This window comes from Armigeres subalbatus, chromosome 1 (assembly GCF_024139115.2).
Source record: "Armigeres subalbatus isolate Guangzhou_Male chromosome 1, GZ_Asu_2, whole genome shotgun sequence".
Taxonomy (NCBI): Eukaryota; Metazoa; Arthropoda; class Insecta; order Diptera; family Culicidae; genus Armigeres; species Armigeres subalbatus.
The window spans coordinates 305,486,852-305,507,805 of NC_085139.1; the positions used below are offsets into that span (position 1 = coordinate 305,486,852).

At 41.2% G+C, this 20,954-nt stretch overlaps 1 protein-coding gene across 1 annotated transcript in view; it reads left to right on the forward strand.

Annotated features, from left to right (window-relative positions):
- Positions 1-642: 642 nt before the first annotated feature.
- LOC134207870 (aminopeptidase N) overlaps positions 643-20,954 on the forward strand; it is a 28,923-nt gene continuing 8,611 nt past the window's right edge. Inside the window, exon 1 of the mRNA XM_062683846.1 lies at positions 643-1,143. The gene's annotated coding sequence lies outside the window, so the exon portion shown is untranslated. The remainder of the gene's footprint in view (positions 1,144-20,954) is intronic.

Sequence of the window (20,954 nt, forward strand, 5' to 3'; positions counted from 1 at the left end):
TTACCAACTGTAAAAGTGCTTGGAAATCACAAGTTCTTATCGAAATCGTAATTAATTTCGGTCAATCACGAACCTAGAATAATGCTTAGCACTAATTCTTATTGTTTACCAAGGATCTGTTGTAGGTAGCCACCCTATAACCAGAGACCGGCGGAGTGAAAAACTGTCGAAATGGCAACGTATGAAAATGCATGAAATCGTGACAATGATACTAGCAGCACTTGAACTTTTTGCTTGCTTCTTATGGAAGCAAAAAGTAAACAAGTCGAAATGGAACCGCTTTTGACGGTTCGATTGGAAACAAGATGGCGTCTTCGCCGATCTCTTATTCTAGTATTTCTAGTTGTAGGTAACCAAAGCATGCTTCGAGTAGATAACCATGATAGACAAACCGCCGTCGCCCGTCATCATCCGCGCTTATCTCGGCGACCAATCAGCAACGCACGAGCGAGAGAGGATCTCCTGCTTGGTCTCTATATGCGGACGAATCGCATTCGCGCGCGCGAGAAATGGCGAGAGTAGTCACACCAGCAAGCAAAACAGAGAACGGCGGAGAGATCGATCGGCGGCGCGGCACACCGCGCGCTTCTTGGCCGGTTAGTGATTCGCACTAAAATGTGCGAGGTCTTGCCCCCCTCGGCTAACTCTCGCCGCCCGGTGGAGTTCTTGGCATTTCTGGCGCGCCTATAAATTTCTCACCTGTCCCCATCGGAGGCGACAGTTTTGTTTACGATCCGGTCGGACTCGGTTCGTTTTGTCCACCGTTCATTAGCGTCGTCGTCGTCCCACCATTTCAACACATTGGGGAACTTTGAGAGTGTGGCTTTTTTGTGCAAAAGAAATCAGTAGCATTGGGCGACGACTGCAGTGGGGAGCCTCCCTTAGTCGTCTTGCTCGAGCAGCGGTCAGTTGCAGTGGGCCATCCCAGCAGGCCGGTTTATTGTTCTTGGGAAGGATAACGATCGAAAAGTAGCGGGCAAAGCAATCTGTGTTAAGTGATTGGAAACCGTTACGAAGTGTTGTTGTTGCTGCTGTTGGGGTGTCTGTTTTTATACAAAGTATAGAGGGGCCACGAGGCTGCCCTGAGCCGCGAAGACGCAAATTAGCGATACCGGTGTTGACTTTCTGGAATAAATTGAAAAGGTGAGTAAACAGAACGTTCGAAGGTGTGACGAATGCCAAAATGAGATATTGTCGAAGAGGGACGAACTGTGGTCGGAAAGGGAGGCGTCCCATGGAACATGTGTGTACGAAGGAGTGTGAATACTAAATTTTGTAGGGCAAACAAGGGTATGGAAAACAATCGATTGGTTTGCATTGTGCTAGCGTGAGCTTGTTGAATGTGTGCCAAAAATTGACAATAATGATAGGCATTGCCATGCATTGAAAATGATTTACGATTTCCTTCTTCATACCATCCTATAAGGCAAATTTCGAACTCGCAGCTTAGTGTTAACACACGTTGCTGTTGGTGCTGTATTACATATTAGCACTATACAGTTATTAATTGAGAGAAAAAATGAATTCACAACGTATCGTAAGACTCCAACCTGACGCTACTGAATATGTAGATACATTTAATAACAGTAATTACTTTCAATTAAATAAGGCTCTCTTTAAGATTTTTGTTGACAAACAGTGTCGTATACACTTAATAAGCTTATCTACAGGAATGCCAATCCTGGTGTGAATAACCCTGTCAACACGTAAACAATAATTGTTTGAAGCAGCTGTATTACTGGAATGAACTTTACAGCTGAAGTCACGTCAGGTTTTTTTTGCAGTCTATAGGAGTATTGTTGTTAACTACAGCTTCCTTACTTATTGGTAAAATATTTGATCTTATCATCTTCAGGTAATGATCTTAGGGTGACTAATGTGACTAATGATTATGTTCAATCTGCTGTGAAATTTCAATACGTCTTATCAATCCCACCCGATATCACAATTTATGTTATGTGTTTTTCTAATTCAGTACCTTTTGTTAAATACATCTTTATTCATGATCACTATTATTTTGCAATAATTTGAACATTTCAGCCCTCAGCCGACTTGGCCCTTCAACTTCAATTATATTTTTAACTTGTTAATTAATAACTTTTAATGTTCACATTTAAACAGCAAAGTAGCTGAGCTGCGAGCAAATGTCGGACAAAACCTTAAATGTTTTTGAATCTTTCTGATAAGAACACATAATAATCACTTCAGTCAGTGTGGTAAACTCCATTTTAGCATCAGTATTCATATAAAATATAAGATAATACCCCTATAGGGATTCCAGATTTAATATCTTATCTGTAGTACTGTTTATAAACAAAATTAGCAAAGCTCGATAATAAGTTTTTGATTATTTAACCTAATATAATCTAATTTATTAGGAATCTGATACCAATTATCCACATAATAGTCATCTGTCATTCAGTGTTAAATTTACCCAATTATGAGCTATTCTGATTTTCTTCAAAAAGGAAGGGGCAGCTGGCGCTACCCGCTAAGAATATATCATAATTGCCAACATTTATTTTTAAACTTTACGACACAACTTTAGATATCATATTTGACCCTTCATTGTACATATGCCGGATGATAAAACTATAAAAGCAATTTTTCGAGCAATATCCGCTTAAACATGTCATTTGTGAAAAAAAACTACCAGAAAAAGAGTAGTGATGAACTTATAAAATAATAAAAAACCACTTTAATAAAGATCTAAAAAAAATACCAGAAAAAGATACAAAAATCTGTCAACCAGAATTTCTTGAATGTCAGTCTGAATGATCTACACTGTTCGATTTGATGATTTGAGATGCGTATTGCGTATATATTGAGTTTCTTCAAGTAAAATGAAAACTAACAGCAGCAAACAGCGTTTCGAAGAAAAAATCCCCGGAATGGATAGACATATCGACAAACCACGGTCTGGATTTGGAAGCAGTAATGGAAATACTGCATATTGTACGACGATATTTTTATTCATTCTTGAAGAAAGCGATGAAGACTAAGACGAAAAAATAGCAAACACTTAAAAAATACACAATAAAAACAAAGATCGTGACTTTGCAATTTGGGTGTACATGATTTTGTAAGTAAACATTGGAAGACAAATGCCAGCTAAAACAGACATTTCCTGAGAAAACAACAACATGTATTCGACAGAACATGCTTTACTCTAACAGATAAGGGAATTAGGCGAAAAAACGTTTGCATCGTACGGAAACAAAAAAGCAATGTTTGATTACAAAATAAGTTACGCCCAAATCGCAAAGTCAAGAATACTGCTTTCATTTACTCTACTAACACGATTGTAAATGAATGTTATTACTTATGGTTGTATATAATATTTATTTTTGAGTAAGGTACTTGAAATACAGTGCGCCTCCATGTCGATCTAAGCCTTTCAACTCTTGGAATAGGCTAAACTCAGTGGTTCCCAACCTTTTCGGCATCGCAACTTTTTTCATGATTAGTCAAGTGGCGTACGCCCCCCTGGATATGTCATGCTGAAATCAAGAACAAACATACACCCAGGTTTTTTTACGCGGTTGGATTTCATTAATTTCTCGGTTAACCTGAATTTTATACCCCCTGAATTTTCTTTGATTTTTTGGGAATTTTTTCGAACGGTTTTAATGGCCAAAACCAAAACGTGTAAAAAAAAACCTGGGTGTACATTTTTAAGTCATTTTATTTCAATATCTTTTATCATTTTAATATGACATTCTTCAGCAGTAATTAATTCAGTGTGTTTTTTGTACTTGCATTTATGATACCAGCTTAGGCATACGAGTTTGCGTATCTGATAAAGCCGATCTAAAATTGTAATCAATGTTCAATCTGCTTGTCGCTTTGGTCTTCATCCAAAATTGGTCAGATGTGTAGAATCTCCAAAGCTTGGAATGCTGATATGGAATACGCTTCGTATATTCCACACCACACCAGGCCCAATCACGATGGTTTGTCTTCTATTCCGCCAAATATTCCTGATCCAAATATTCATTCTGGATTTGGTGAACAAAAACGAACTGCGAACTAAGGAATGAGGTCTGGTCGTAGCTGGTGGGATATATTGTTCTTAGTTGATATGAAGCAGCGGTTCTCAACCTGGGGTACACGTAACCCTCGGGGTACCTTTTCCGGGCTCAGGGGGTACCTCGGAACAAAATGCGTAATTGCGAGGCCTTTTGAGAGGCTCGAAAGCCTCTTTTTAAGAGGCTTGGAAGCTTCCTTTCAAGATTCTTGGAAGCCTCCTTCCAAGAGGCTCAGAAGCCTCCTTTCAAGACGCTCGGGTGACTCCTTTTATAAGCTCGGAAGCCTCCTTTCAAGAGGCTCGTGAACCTCCAATCAAGAGGCTCGGAAGCCTCCTTCGAAAAGGCTCGAAAAACTGCTTTCAAGAGGCTTAGGAGGCTCCTTTCATAAGGCTTTCAAGAGCAGTGTTGGTAAAAACTCAAAATCTCAAATCTCATCCACGATTCAAATCAAGCGCGAGGCAAACCTCACCCGACTCATGGCTCAGGGAATCGTCCATGATTCGACTCTTGATTTGCATCATTGCGTGATTTTTGCGTGTTCTTCGTTTAATTCATCTGAATAACTTTCTTTGCTGAAAATAATGGATAATAAATCCATAAGTACACCCAACCAGCGGATGGCAGATTTTAATACAGTTCTGCATAAGAACCTTACAGAAACTGTATAATAATTGGGCATATACAATTTTTTGAAGATTTTAATACAATTACTGTATAAAATCCTTACAGATTTGTTTATGCCACGTTTTTATACAATAATTGTAAGATCTGGTTTTTGGGTGTACCGTCGTCGGGGGTGATAATGGGTCAAATGGGGGTGAGAATGGGTCACTGTTTCAAGTACTTAGAATGCTTATAGAAAAGATTGAATGTCTCTGTGGGCAAGAAGACTAAAATATAAGAGACCTTTTTGAACGATTTTGCTATCTAGGCTGCCGGTAAGAGCGCTAACCCATTCTCACCCTCCAGACCCAATGTCACCCCCGATGGCGGTAAACATAAAAAACGTCTCGATTGGGTTTTGACACTTTTTGGTGCGAAATCATTCTTCGGCAAATGAGAGAAACGATGAGATTCTGCGCGATGCTATCCATGCATAATCGCAAGCGAGTCAGCTCGCGCATGAGGCTTCGGTGAGTGAGATGTGAGCATGATTCTACCAACACTGTTCATGAGGCTCGAAAGCCTCTTTTCATGAGCCTCGAAAGCATCCTCTGGAAAGGCTCGGAAGCCTCCTTTCAAGAGGCTCGGAAGCATCCTTTCAAGAGGCTTGAAAGCCTGCTTTCATGAGGTTCGTTGGCTTCCTTTTATGAGTCTCGGAAGCCTCCTCCCAAGAGGTTCGGAAGCCTCCTTTAAAAAGGCTTGGAAACCTGATTTCAAGAGGCTCTGAACCCTCTTTTTATTAACCTCGGAAACATCCTTTCAAGAGGCTCGGAAGCCAAAGTTCATAAGGCTCAGAATCCTCTATTCAAAAGGCTCGGGATGATCCTTTCAGAAGGCTCGAAACACCGAAACACCGAGGCTCGGAATCCTCTTTACAAACAGTTTCAGGATCCTCCTTTCAAGAGGTTGGAAAATTTTCGTTCAAGAGGCTTAGAAGCTTTTCAAGAGCCTCGGAAGCATCCTTGCAAGAGGCTCGGAAGCCTCCTTTCAAGAGGCTCGGAAGCCTACGTTTAAAAGGCTCGAAATCCTCATTTCAAGAAGACTCCTTTGACAAGGCACGGAAACCTGCTTTCAATAGGCACGGAAACCTTCCTTCGAAAAGCTTGGAATCCTCCTTTCAAGAGGCTTGGAAGTCTCCTTTCAAGATACTCTGAACCCTCTTTTCATTAGCCTCGGAAACATCCTTTCAAGAGGCTCGGAAGCCTCCTTCCAAGAGGCTCTGAAGCCTACGTTCAAGAGGCTCAGAAGCCTCTTTTCAAAAGGCTCGGGAGGATCCTTTCATTAGGTTCGGAAACACCCTTTCAAGAGGCTCGGAAGCCTCTTTACAAACAGTTTCAGGATCCTCCTTTCAAGAGGCTGGAAAATCTCTGTTCAAAAGGCTTAGACGCCTCGGAAGCATCCTTGCAAGAGGCACGGAAGGCTACGTTTAACAGGCTCGAAAGCTTTTTTTTAAAAGACTCGGAAGACTCCTTTGACAAGGCACGGAAACCTGCTTTCAAGAAACTCGGAACCCTGCTATCAAGAAGCTCGGAAGCCTCCTTTCAAGAGGCTTGGTAACCTCCTTTCAAGCGGCTCGAAGCCTTTTCTCATGAGTCTCAGAAGCATCCTGTTAAGAGGCTTGGAAGCCTCCTTTCAAAAGGTTCAAGCATCCTTTCAAGAGCCTTAAAAGCCTGATTTCATGAGGTTCAAAAGCCTCCTCCCATGAAAAGGCTTTGGAACATGCTTTCAAGAGGCTTGGAAGTGCCTTTCGAGAGGCCCGGAAGCCTCTCTTTATGAGTCTCGGAATCATCCTTACAAAAATCTCGGAAGCCTCCTTTCAAGAGGCCTCCTTTCAAGACGCTTTGACACCTTCGTTCAAGAGGCTTGGAAGCCTTCTTTCAAGAGGCTCGGAAGCCTTTCAAAAGCCTCGGAAGCATCCTTTCAAGAGGCTGTGAAGTTTCCGTTCAAGAGGGTTGGAAGCCTTTCAAGAGCCTCGGAAGCATCCTTTCAAGAGGCTCGGAAGCCTCCTTTCAAGAGACCCGAGCCGACCCGACCCGGCCCGACCTTCTTTCAAGAGGCTCGTAAGCCTCCTTTGAAAAGGCTCGGAAACCTGCTTTCAAGATACTCGGAATTCTCCTTTCATGAGCCTCGGAAGCCTCCTTTCAAGAGGCTGTGAAGTTTCCGTTCAAGAGGGTTGGAAGCCTTTCAAGAGCCTCGGAAGCATCCTTTCAAGAGGCTCGGAAGCATCCTTCCAAGAGGCTCGGAAGCCTCCTTTCAAGAGATTCGAAAGCATCCTTCCAAGATACTCGGAAGCATCCTTTCAAGAGGCTTTGAAGCATGCTTTCATGAGGCTCGGAGGCTTCTTTTTATGGGTCTTGGAAGCCTCCTTCCAAGAGGGACGGAAGCCTCCTCTCCAGAGGCTTGGAATTCTCCATTGAAAAGGCTCGGAAACCTGCTTTCAAGAGGCTGGGAATTGCTTTTCAAGAGGCTCGGAAGCCTATTTTCAAGAGGCACACAAGCCTACGTTCAGGCGGCTTGGAAGCCTTTCAAGAGGCTCGGAGGCCTCTTAAAAAAAACTAGACAGGGTCACCGTCTTCGACCAGAGGTCGCACAGACTGAACACTTAATTAGCATGAGACAACGGACAGGACATTTACACAACACCCTGTGGACCAGTGGAGAACTTTTCGCTTTACGAAAAGTTTTCTCCTTACCGGGGTGGGAATCGAACCCACACTCCACAGCACATGCGTCTAGATCAGAGGTTCCCAAACTGTGGGTCGCGACCCCCAGGGGGGTCGTGGGCTCTTCAGTGGTGGGTCCCGAAAGACAAATCTTGATTTATACCTTTGTTCCACAAATACCAGCTTCTAGATTACGATCTAAGTAATGATTCGATGATTAGAAATTTGACGAGGTCAATGGCCTTCTTTTGTTGTGCAAATGGCAAATAGAATGAAGTTCAATACAATCCACATCTAATCAAAACCCAATTCAGACCAAATTCAAATCAAATCCAAATCCTATTTAAATCCAAATCATATCCAACCCAAGTTTAATTCATATCCAAATCCAATCACAATCTAATTCAAATCCAATCCATAACAAATTCGAATCCAATTTAATTTAAAATCTAATTGGAATCCAATACAATCTAAATCCAATGCAAATGCAATCCAAATACAATACAAATCTACTTCAAATCCAATCCACAACAAATTCAAATTCCATTTAATTTCGAATCTAATAGAAATCCAATCCAAATCCAAACTAAAATCTAATTTGAATCCGATCCAAATCCAATACAAATTTGATCCAATTCCAATCTAAATCCAATCAAAATCATATTCAAATCTAACTCTAATCCAATCCAAATTTAATTAATTTCCAAATACTATCTAAATCCAATCTACATCCAATTCAAATCTAATAAAAATTTATTCTAAAACCCAATCTAAATCCAATTCAAAACCAACCCAAAACCAATCCAAATCCCATCCAAAACCAAACAAATTCCACATCCAAATACAAAAACCCGACTTAATCCACCTACAGTGAACGCAACCCTTCTTACACTTTTGAATGGTTGTGTGTGCCCAGTGCATATTACAATTTCTATGCATATGACCTTCAATTGAATATAAAATAACTGATATTATCATGCTTTTATCGATTTCAAAATAAAAAAAGGATATTTCTGGAAATTTAACAATTTTGAAAAAATACAAAGAGGACTGCAGATTTGATTTGCCGCCTTAAATGGCAATATTACAGCTTCTGTTTAAGCCCAAAAGAGTTCAAATCGGGTCATAGACGGCTGAGATATTGGTGTGACAATTCTTCATTAGTAGTCTGAAAATATGTCTCATATTCGTATTTCACAGATATCTCTGAAACCGAATTTCCGATTGCAGAAAAAAATTAATGGGTCCAATGACAAAACATAGCTTTCGTTTAAAGATAAAATCGCACAAATCGGTCCAAGGACGACTGAGATCTTGATGGGACATATTTTACCAATGTGTGAAGTTGATACGTCTAATGCTTTATGTTCGTATTTCAGAGATATCTCCGGAACCCAATGTCTAATTGCAAAAACAAAATACAATGGGTTCAATGGCAAAGTCATAGCTTTCGTTTAAAGATAAAATCATGCAAATTGGTTTACAGACGGCTGAGATATTCATGTGACATTATTATGTTAGTTTTCTGAAAATACACTTCATGTTCGTATTTCTCACATATCTCTGGAACCAAATGTCCGATTGCAAAAAAAAATTGAACTCGTACAATGACAAAGTCATAGCTTTCGTTTAGTGTTAAAATCGTGCAAATCGGTCCACGGACGGCTGAGATCTTGATGTGAGATTTTTGTAACGCACACACATACGCACACACGCACACACACACACACATACATACATGTGCTCAGTTCGTCGAGCTGAGTTGATTGGTATATACGACTTGGGTCTCCGAGCCTCGGATAAAAAGTCGGTTTTTCAAGCGATCTTTATACCCTTCTTAGGGTGTAAGAAGGGTAAAAAACAATGATGGGATTTGAAGCAATTTATTATGATTTGTTGATTCTAACGCGAATATCCAATTTATAAAAATCAATGCATTTGTACCTGGTGGGTCGCAACCAATTTGGGATTCTGCCAGGTGGGTCGCATATCCAAAAAGTTTGGGAACCTCTGGTCTAGACGATTGTCGTCGCTAACCGCACGGCCACGAAGCCCACGCCTCTTCTCATGAGCCTCGGAAACACCCTTTCAAGAGGCTCGAAAGCCTGCTTTCAAGAGGCTCGGAAGCCTCCTTTAAAGAGGCTCGGAAGCCTGCTTTCCAGAGGGTCGAAAGCCTCCTTTCAAGAGAATCGGAAATCTTCTTTCGTGAGGCTCGGAAGCCTCCATTCCAGAGGCCCGGAAACCTCCTATCATGAGGCTCGGAATCCATCTTTCAAGAGACTTGGAAGCATTCGGAAGCATCCTTTCAAGAGGCTCAAAAGACTGCTTTCTTGAGGCTCAAGCCTCCTTTCAAGAGGTTTGGAAGCCTGCTTGCAAGAGGCTCGGAAGCCTCTTTTCAAGTGGCTCAGAAGCCTTCTTTACAGAGGGTCCGAAGCCTCCTTTCAAGAGGATCGAAGGTCTTCTTTCATGAGGCTCAGAAGCATTTTTTTTTCAGGGGCTCAGAGCCTTCTATCATGAAGCTCGGAATCCAGCTTTCAAGAGGCTTGGAAGCTTCCATTCAAAAAGCTTGAAAGCCTCCATTCAAGAGGCTTGGAAGCCGCCATGCAAGAGGCTTGGAAGCCTCATTTCAAGAGGCTCGAAAGCCTTTTTTCATGAGCCTCGGAAGCATCCTTACAAGAGGCTTGGAAGCCTCCTTTCAAGAGGTTCGAAAGCCTCCTTTCAAGAGGCTGGGAAGTCTCCGTTCAAGAGGCTCGGAAGACTGCTTTCATGAGGCTCGTAAGCCTCCTTTTAAGAGGTTCGGAAGCCTCCTTTTAAGAGGTTCGGAAGTCTGCTTTCAAGAGGCTCGGAAGCCTCTTTTCATGAGCCTCGGAAGCATCCTTACAAGAGGCTCGGAAGCTTCCTTTCAAGAGGCTCGGAAGCCGCCATTAGAGGGTCTTGTTTCCCGGACTATGAAAAATCCCGGGATCCGGGATTAAATTTTTCGTTATACCGGGATATCCCGGGATCCCGGGATAAAAATAAAAATACTTGCAATTTCAATTTCATATATTTGTTACATTTTTAAGAATGGTAAAATATGTATGAGTTCAATTTTCTAACGAATCGCCACTTGTCTACTCGCTGGCAATACGGTTTAAGAAATGTTTAGACGTTGATGCTTGAATCCGACAAAAAAAATCTTCTTAGTGCAGTTATTTCAGAATTATAGTTAGTCAAGTTTTACGCGCTGTTTATTTTTCATAATTTTTTCTGTGTAGTTTTCAGAACATCCTGAACGAGTTGAAGTTGTTGCCTAAACCGTTTTTCATCCTTTCTCTGGAACATTGAGTTCTCCATTGGCGAGCGACGGAAAATTCGAGCAATGTTTCGGATCCGTTTAAATGTTTCTCCAAAATCGGTTTTATATAATCGTGAATTAAATTCAGCAATGAATCGCCAGCTTTGAGCGTGCTTACAGCGGCACAGTAGGAGTTAACTTTCTGAAATCAGTATGGCGAAAGGCATCTAAGGTTCGATTTCTCAAAATCAAGCAACTTAATCGAAAACATATTTGGTAGGCGTAGTAGCGGACACCATCCTTCATAACCGGTACGAAATAGTTTTTCATTAAAAGTTCCTAATTTTGAGAAAACGCTCGTTAGATGTCTTTCGCCATACAAATTTCTGGCGGTTAACTCATGCTGGCTATTTGCGCATATACGATAGCGCCTGTATGTGGAAGCGGCGGGTAGAAAATCAGCCACTGCCAATAATTCATTGGTTAAGAAAATCAATATAAGTTCAGATATTACCAAATGAGAACGAATTGAATTCGTCATCTGATTCTTCACTACCATTGATGTCGTTGAAACAATCGTCGTCAGCATTATCTGAAAATTTTGATTCCGACATGATCGTCTTGGACTTGGGCGCTTCGATTATTGTGAAATCTGGAAAGATGATTCTTTATTTTCATCAGCTCCAAAAACAAGTTCGCTCCAAAAACAAAGTCAGAGTCAGGAGACCTATAGAATTGAGAAGATATCTGTGATTGCTTGTTTGTGTATGTTTGTATGCATGGGTGTGCATAAGACATGCGGGCAAAATAAAAGTTGATGGGCTAACAAACTAGAATCGGTGAAATTATGCAGAACATACATACAATAATTTTTCTTTAAATATTTTTGTTATCATGTATTTTTTATTTTCGAGAAATCCTGAAAACAAGACCCTCTAGCCGCCATGCAAGAGGCTTGGAAGCTTTCGTTCAAGAGGCTCGAAAGCCTCTTTTCATGAGCCCCGTAAGCATCCTTACAAGAGGCTCAGAAGCCTCCTTTCAAGAGGTTCAAAAGCCTCTTTTCAAAAGGCTGAGAAGTCTCCGTTCAAGAGTCTTGGAAGCCTTTCAATAGCCTCGGAAGCATCCTTCCAAGAGGCTCAGGAGACTGCTTTCATAAGGCTCGGAAGCCTCTTTTTAAGAGGTTCGGAAGCCTGTTTTCAAGAGGCTCGGAAGTCTCTTTTCATGAGCCTCGGAAGCATCCTTACAAGAGGCTCGGAAGCCTCCTTGCAAGAGGCTCGGAAGCCGCCATGCAAGAGGCTTGGAAGCTTTCTTTCAAGAGGCTCGTAAGCCTCTTTTCATGAGCCCCGTAAGCAGTGGCTCCGGGAGTGGGTGGGACAAGTAGGACATGTTCTACGCATGAATTCGTCTGGGTGGGACAGTCAAAGCATTGTCCTACCCATGATTCTGGTAAGAACATATGAAGTCATTGACTGGAAAAAATCTGTGTGTTATTAAATTGTGATTTTAAAGTTAATCGGACTCTTTAGAATAATCATTGACGTTTTTGGGATCCCAAAGTAATAGAGTACTGAATGTTCTCTAGGACTTTACGCACTTTATAATCCACAAAGCGCTCAGGATGTCTAAAGCAAGGATGTTTTCCATTATTTAGTATTCTTGTCTCGATCATTTAGTGGTTTGTCAATAACTTATTCCACAAGCTAAATTCCAAAATGTGTTAACAATTAACAATTGTACGCTGGACCTACCAACTTGGCCTAACAAGTCAGTCAGTCTGTGGAATTCAAACTAATAACGAAGTAAAGCGCTAGTTGCAGTAACTTATAATAGATGATAACAAAATATAAATCATTTAGTTTTAGTTGCTGCAACTCGTGCAAACAACGAATTATTAGGCAGAGTTGTAGAAAACCTTCGAACTAGAAGTTCATCATACTTCATATTTTTGAATTCAGCCTCTGGAATGAGTTATTGACAAACTACTAAATGATCGAACCCAGATTACTAAATGATCTCAAAAATATCTTTGGTCTAAAAGTTTTCCATAGGTAAAAGATTAGTTATTGGAATCAACAAATGCGATTAATTAAAAAAAGGAATGTTATGATAAATAAAGTACGTTTAAATGTGTCGTGCCTCTTTGTGGCCATGGTGACAAAGATCCGAACAATCGCCGACGGAAATCCCGGTTCTCCAGAACCACACTACTCCGAAAACAAAATGGCCGCGCTTACGCCTTTTTTTAAATTAAACTTAAGCGTTCGGTCGTCACCTGCTACCGCGTTAACAATTGCCAACAGAATGACCTAGGCGAAAAATGTTCGTACGGTTCAAAGGGATTTTCGGAGAAAGCAACATGTTCTCGTCGCTCTCTCACCAAGGCTTTTATTCTGTTATACAAGTTATACCAGTTAGTTCAATATCGCTTTCTCATGCAATAAAAGACGAAGAGATCAACAGTTCGGAAAGCTTCTCGAAATCACAACCGACCAGTAGACGAATAATTTTCACATCGTCCTTTCTCTTTTTATTTTATTAGCTTATTTAATATACGGTTTCGTTTCACGCGGGATGACGATAATACGAGAGCCGTGGATGGTAATTAAAAAAAAAAAGTGTGACGTTGCATATAAGCAAAATAATTATTTCTGTTGTTTACTTTTTCGAGCATCGTTAGGGTGTCAATGAAAAGCATAAATCGATATTGTCTTAAATCTACACGGAAAAAAAAACTATATTTAGTTAATTTAGTAATAATTATAAGGATATGGATGAACATTTGAGATAATTATTTATTTATTAAGTATAGTTCGCTGCTAACACGGAATGGGTTACGAGAAAAGAAAAGAAAATCCAATACAATTATAAAAAAGCGAACTGTTCTAATTATGTCTTTTAGAGATATATTTCTAGATATAGTTATATGAGGCTCCTATTAGGAGTAGTGGTGGGAAATATTGTAGTAGATAAAGTGTGCTGAAAAAATGCGTGAAAACGATTTATCCAACTTATTTATTTCCTTGCTCAAGGAGAAGAGTTGAGGGTAGGATTTCAAATAATAAGACGGAAATAGCATTTTATCGCTAAGCATAGATCCGCCGGCGAAACAAAATAGGTTCATTTGAATGCGGGAAGCGAATAAGACGAGTCAATCAAAACAAAACAAAATAAAAAGAGAAAGGACGATGTGAAAATTATTCGTCTACTGGTCGGTTGTGATTTCGAGAAGCTTTCCGAACTGTTGATCTCTTCGTCTTTTATTGCATGAGAAAGCGATATTGAACTAACTGGTATAACTTGTATAACAGAATAAAAGCCTTGGTGAGAGAGCGACGAGAACATGTTGCTTTCTCCGAAAATCCTTTGAACCGTACGAACATTTTTCGCCTAGGTCATTCTGTTGGCAATTGTTAACGCGGGAGCAGGTGACGACCCAACGCTTAAGTTTAATTTTAAAAAAGGCGTAAGCGCGGCCCTTTTGTTTTCGGAGTAGTGTGGTTCTGGAGAACCGGGATTTCCGTCTTATTATTTGAAATCCTACCCTCAACTCTTCTCCTTGAGCAAGGAAATAAATAAGTTGGATAAATCGTTTTCACGCATTTTTTCAGCACACTTTATCTACTACAAAATGGATTATTAGAAGGCCACGGAAACAAGTTTTCTTAAAACCTCAAAAGATTCATTGAAAACTGAAGAACCACAAACAGATCTACTCCGTCGTGAAATCTGACCACCCAAAAATATTCTTGGGCAATCATACGATTTTTTGAATGTTCGCTTTGAATCAGTAGATCCATAACTATTCTGATTGATCCCATTCGAATATTTAAACAAATTTCTATGATTCATGACTTCTGCTGGAAGCTTGTAAAAATGTTCGACAAACGTAGGAATTCAAAGATGTATGTCATACTTCTTAGCAATTCTTAAACAATCTTGGAAAAGCAATATTTGCCCTGAAAATAGAAGAACATTTTTTTTAAAAATTGTTAGTTTAAAATTTTTCAAGTTTTGTCTGTATTCCATCCGTGAAGATCTTTTCAAGTCTTGATTATTTTTAGAATTGATCAAGTTGCTGACGCAAGTATATCTGTCTCATATTGATATGGATGTACATGGAACAGTAACTTATGCTTTTATCGGCAATATTGGTGAGTCGATTTCGGAAATCTCAGTAGTGGCTACCGCATCAGTCTATAAGCAGGAGGTCGTGGGTTCGATCGCAAGCTCGTTCCTTTCATATTCTGTATGTCTTAGTTCTTTCTGTAACACGTCATACCAAAGCGATTCCTACTTCCATAACTCCCCTGGGCACATATGAAAAGTCGTAGAGTTCTCTGCACCTCTGTGGGAACGGATGCAGTTCGCAGGGGGAATAAATGGAAGTGATGGTACTTTCATACATAGAAAATAAATTTGAAAATTCAACGACCTGTAAAATTACAACTTATCCCATCAAACGAATTAACATTTGATACTACATTAAATTTGACAGTAATTTACATGCAAGAACAGTTTAAATTTATTTCAATTTAAACGAAGAGTTAGGTCGATTGAATGTTACACACTCAGTTTTTATTTCTGCAGCTCGGCAAAATCCGCACAGCCGTGTGCCCAGCAAAATAAAAACTGATATCCCGTCAAAAATGAGGCTTGTTAGCTGGGTTTCGGAAAATTATTTGCTGATTTTCAGTAACTTTGAAAGCTGAGATGCCGGTAATAAAAATTAAGTGTGTAAGTTTATTTGCATGCTCCAAATATATGAATCCATCTTTCAAGAGGCTTGGAAGACTTCTTTCACAAGGCGTGGAAGTCTTCTTTCAAGAGCCTTGGAAGCCTTCTTTCAAAAGGCTCGGAAGTCTCCTTTCAAGAGGCTCGGAAGCCTCCTTTCATGTTGTTCGAAAGCCTCCATTCAAAAGGCTTGGAAGCCTCCATTCAAGAGGCTTGGAAGCCTTCTTTTAAGAGGCTTGGAAGTCTTCATTCACGAGGCTCGGAAGCCTTCTTTCAAGAGGCTTGGAAGTCCTCATTCACGAGGCTCGGAAGCCTTCTTTCAAGAAGCTTGGAAGTCTGCATTCAGAAAGCTCGGAAGCCATTTTTTTATGATGCTCAGAACCTCATTTCAAAAGGATCGGAGGCCTCCTTTCAAGAGGCTTGGAAGTCTCCTCTCAAGAGGTTCGGAAGCCTCCTTTCAAGAGGCTCGGAACCCTCTTTAAGAGACTTGTAAGCCTCCTATCAAGAGGCTTGGAAGCCTCATTTTAAGAGTCTTGGATGTCTTCATTCACAAGGCTCGGAAGCCTCTTTTCAAGAAGCCTCCTTCCAAGAGGGTCAGAAGCCTCCTTTCAAGAAGCTCAAGAGGCTTGTAGGCCTTTCAAGAGCCTCGGAAGCCTCCGTTCATAAAGCTTGGAAACCTCCTTTTAAGAAGCTCAGAAGGCTCCTTCCAAGAGGCTTGGAAGTCTTCATTCACGAGGCTCGAAACCCGAGCAAAGTCTAAAAACATAATGAGAGCATATAGAAAACATATTTTGATATTGATATCAAATCGAAATCATAATTTGTTTTCAAATATGAATCATCATGACTGATTATATATTTTAATCTCATTTTGCTGTTGATTTCTAAATTGTATGATCTGACATCAAACTGTGTACTTATTTTGTTATCGGAACCAATATCAAAATTAGTTTTCAATTTGCTCTCATCGATAGCAGGAATAGTTTTCGATTTGATAGCACAGTAAGATTTTTCTGCTGTAGATTTTGATCTTTTAACCGTTAAAACAACCGAAAGGATATCAACCTGAGTTATCAAAATAAGACGATTTCACTACAACAAAATGAGTTATCGCTTTGCTCTCAAGCTTTGCTCGGGAAGCCTCCTTTTAAAAAAGCTTGGAGACCTCCTTCCAAGAGGCTCGGAATTCTTCTTTCAAGAGGCTCGGAAGCCTATTTTCAATGGGCTTGGAAGCCTCCTTTCAAGAATCTCGGAAATCCGATTTCAAGGGTCTTAAAAGCGCATTTAAAGAGGCTCAGAATCCTTCTTTCAAGAGGCTTGGAATCATCCTTTCAAGAGGCTCGGAAGCTTTCTTTCACTGGAAGTCTCCTTTTAAGAGTCTCGGAAGCATCCTTTCAAGAGGCTCGGAAGCCTCCTTCCAAAAAGCTCGGTAGCCTCCTTTTAAAAGGCTCACAAGCATCCGTACAAGTGCCAAGTACGACTGATACGGGATGAGTGCTTGTGTCAGTGTTAATGAGCGAGTACAGTGAGTACTGCCTATTCCCCAATGCTGGGAGGCAGTTTCTGCGGGAAATTATGGTGGAGCCCATGGTGAATTAGTGGTCGAGTCCAACTCTCCAGCATACTTCTTGTGGTAACTTGGCAACTACTAAGCACGTGTGCTGGGTCGTGCGTTAATGGATTCTCTCTTGTAAACAGAAAAAAAGAGTTTATGACTAGTGTAGGCCAATCCTCTTTAGTAATTAGGATAAACATATTGGGCATTTAAGATGGATATGATATTACACATTGTATGACTAATTTAAAAAGCTATAATTTAACCAGCATTTACTCATTTATTTAACTCGAGTTAAAACCAGTTAGAACTTATTTCAGATCAACCGCAAAACCAATCAATGCAAGTCCGCGACAAAATCACAAGGCAACACAGCTTCTACACAGTTTATAGATGCGGTTTACTCATGTACGTACCCGTTGCCAACCTATTGCCGTGTCCAATAAACATTTCAATCACCATTAAAATCTGTAAATGGACTTAACTGCCGCTTCTTTAGATTAGTAGCGGTGGCGATGTATGACTTGCATACCTAATTTTGTTTTCCTATACATGGTCATTGGTCACCATATCGCTTGCCATAATATACAAGTTAAACCGATATCAAGATGAGTTTGATTCGATTCACAACAGCGAATCAACCTTGACACGATTGCATCTCGTTTTCTGTTGTTTTTACAAACAACTATCTCGAAGCCAGAATTCGGACGCAGATGGATTTATCATGGAAGACGATATTTCACTGATATACTGATTTCTCCCCCTTTCTCGAGAGGTATAATTTGTTTCACATAAACTACTGTTCGACTGTTAATCCATTAGGTGTCGATGCTGACTATGTATCTTAATTAATGCAACAGCCCGTTGTCGATTACTCGCTCACTCACCTACCACAAGCACAAGCAGAGAACCTCGTTCCTCCATCGGGGCGAGTCTTGACCCCAACTCGCTCCCAGCTGATGAGTGCTCCACACGCTCTCGACACCTACTATTTCGTCCCGCTAGAGATGAACGATTCGATTAACTCGGCTCTGCTGCAAGGTGTCCCACCTCATCATGTATGCAATCGGCGTAAATGCGTACGCGGACAAGCTAATTAAATTTCACCTGGCGTTTCACTCGGCTATAGAACGGAGCCACTCGTGACCACAATGATGCCGGTCCTGTCGGGCGCCTGCCGGCAGTGTCAGTATCGACTCGAAGCCGTTATCTGCGCTGGCAATGAACTTCACGATGTGGTGCGTGCGGCCGATCAATGGTGGTGATACAGAATCTGCAGTGGAACTTCCTCGAGTCCTTTCCGATTTGATTCAGTTGATGGGGGTGTAGTGTAGTTAGTACTTAAATGGATTTCCGCAATACGTGATGCGAGGCTGAAGAGCATACGAGGGCAATATTGTAAGGCTGCTTTTTACAACCTAATATCGTACCAGTAGACAGGTATTTAGCATTTTCTTGTTAGGGATATCGATTTTTTTCCTAGTTTAATAATCATGTTACTTTAAATAGTTGTCAAAATAAACACTGTCTGTATAATGTCTTAGTTCGAACCGGAACTTAAACTCAGTCATGTTACTGGTTAAGGCAGGACTGCAGCAAACACATGGATTTGCTTTTGTTACTGGGGCACTAACTACAGGGGGTCGGTAGTGACCTTTATCTTGCGGGACGTCAACATGCAAAGTTCTAACTCGTTGGTTTTAACTAAAGAGGCAATAAACTGTTGACATTTCTCGACGTCTGAAGCAAAATTGCGGCGAGCGTATCACTGTCCAGCCCAAACAACGAACGTTCTGCTTTCTGTTTATCAACCCATGGCCATGGTTATGGCAAATGTTATGAATTGTAGTTGAATGGATGACAAAGAAGGATGAATGAACGCATTTTGGGGTCGCTCTTTATGTGGAACTTTTCAAATATCTCCTGATTTTCTTCTATTTTGTGAAGATTTTTCTATGGGGTCGACTTTTTTTTTTAATCTTTATTAAAGTAATTTTTTATGGGTTTATAAGTTCATCACTATGGGGTCGACTCGATGTTTTATTAAATCCATAAACCATAATCAACAACAAGCGAGCCGCGTAAAAGAAAGTCCACATGCAGTTTACTACTTTAAATCTTGGGTTCCAAGCTACTAAGTAAGCGAATACTACAACTATTCCCGAATAGATGAAAATACATAGCTCAATAATATCAAATCTTGATAAGATGGCAAAATGTGATATGGACATGATTGATATAAGACAGCGATTCTCAACCTTTTTCTTGAGGGAACTTTTGAATGATTTGAGGTACCCCCTCTCGAAAGTAGGCTTCCAATCCTCTTGAAAATATAATTCCGAGCCCTTTTGAAGGGAAGCTCCTTTAAGCTTTTGAGTCCCTGTAGAGTAGGCTTCCGCTCCTCTTTATTAGAGGCTTCTGAGCCTCTTGTAGAAAAGCTTTCGAGCCTCTTAAAGGCAGTTTTTGAGCCACTGAAAAGGAAGCTTCCGATGCCTCTTGAAAGAACGCTTCTGAGCCTCTTGATAGTATGCTTTCAAGCCTATTGAAAGAAGAATTCTGAGCTTCTTGAAGCGAGGCTTCCAAGCCTCTTGAAAGTAGCATGCCGAGCCTTTTGGAAGAAGGCATCCGAACCACTTGAAAGTAGACTTCCGAGCCTCTTGAAAGCAGGCTTACGAGCCTCTTGAAAGAAGGCAACCTAACCACTTGAAAGGAGGCTTCCAAACCTCCTGAAAAGAGGCTTCCGAGCCGTTCGAAAGGAGCCTTCCGATCCTCTTGGAAAAAGGCTTCAGAGTCTCTTGAAAGAAGGCTTCCGAGCATCTTTAAAGGAAGTTTTCGAGTCTCTAGAAAAGGAGGCTTTTGAGCCTCTAGAAAAGAAGGCTTTTGAGCTTCTTGAAAGGAGGCTTCCGAGCCTCTTGAAAGGATCCTTCCAAGCCTCTTGGAAAGAGGCTTCGGGGCCTCTTGAAAGAAGGCTTTTGAGCCTCTTGAAAAGAGGCTTTCGAGCCTCTAGAAAGGCTCTTGAAAGGAGGCTTCCGAGCCTCTTGAAAGGAGGCTTCCGAGCAGTGACGGGAAATGTCATATCGATGTCATGGGACTAACTTGCTAATAACTTTTCTCACAAGTCATTTACAATTATGTTTTCCATATAAACATGTAGCCCTCAAATGACCCGAAAACTTTTTCTAATAGGTAATTTCTCTAAATATGATATTGGCGGCGTGAGAGCCGAATTAGTGTCAGATGACATTAATGTCATGACATTCCGTGACATTTTTTTAATCTCGCTCTCATGGCTCACACTTTGTATTTAGAACAATGATCTGTTCGACAAAGTTTTAGGAATTTAAGTACTACATGTTAATAAAAAAATCCGAACTGTAAATGACTTTTGGGAAAAGTTATTACGAAATTAGTAATAGCAATGCCATGACATTTTTTTGACATTTCCCATCACTGCTTCCGAGCCTCTTGAAAGGAGGCTTCGAGCCTCTTGAGAGGAGGCTTCTGAGCCTCTTTGGAGGAGGCTTCCAAGCCTCTTGAGAGGAGGCTTCAAGCCTCTTGAGAGGAGGCTTCTGATCCCTTGAGAGGAGGCTTCCGAGCCTCTTGAGAGGAGGCTTCTGAGCCTCTTGAGAGGAGGCTTCCGAGCCTCTTGAGAGGAGGCTTCCGAGCCTCTTGAGAGGAGGCTTCCGAGCCTCTTGAGAGGAGGCTTCCGAGCCTCTTGAGAGGAGGCTTCCGAGCCTCTTGAGAGGAGGCTTCCGAGCCTCTTGGGAGGAGGCTTCCGAGCCTCTTGAGAGGAGGCTTCCGAGCCTCTTGAGAGGAGGCTTCCGAGCCTCTTGAGAGGAGGCTTCCGAGCCTCTTGAGAGGAGGCTTCCGAGCCTCTTGAGAGGAGGCTTCCGAGCCTCTTGAGAGGAGGCTTCTGAGCCTCTTGAGAGGAGGCTTCTGAGCCTCTTGAAAGGAGGCTTCCGAGCCTCTTGAAAGGAGGCTTCCGAGCCTCTTGAAAGGAGGCTTCCAAGCCTCTTGAAAGGAGGCTTCCGAGCCTC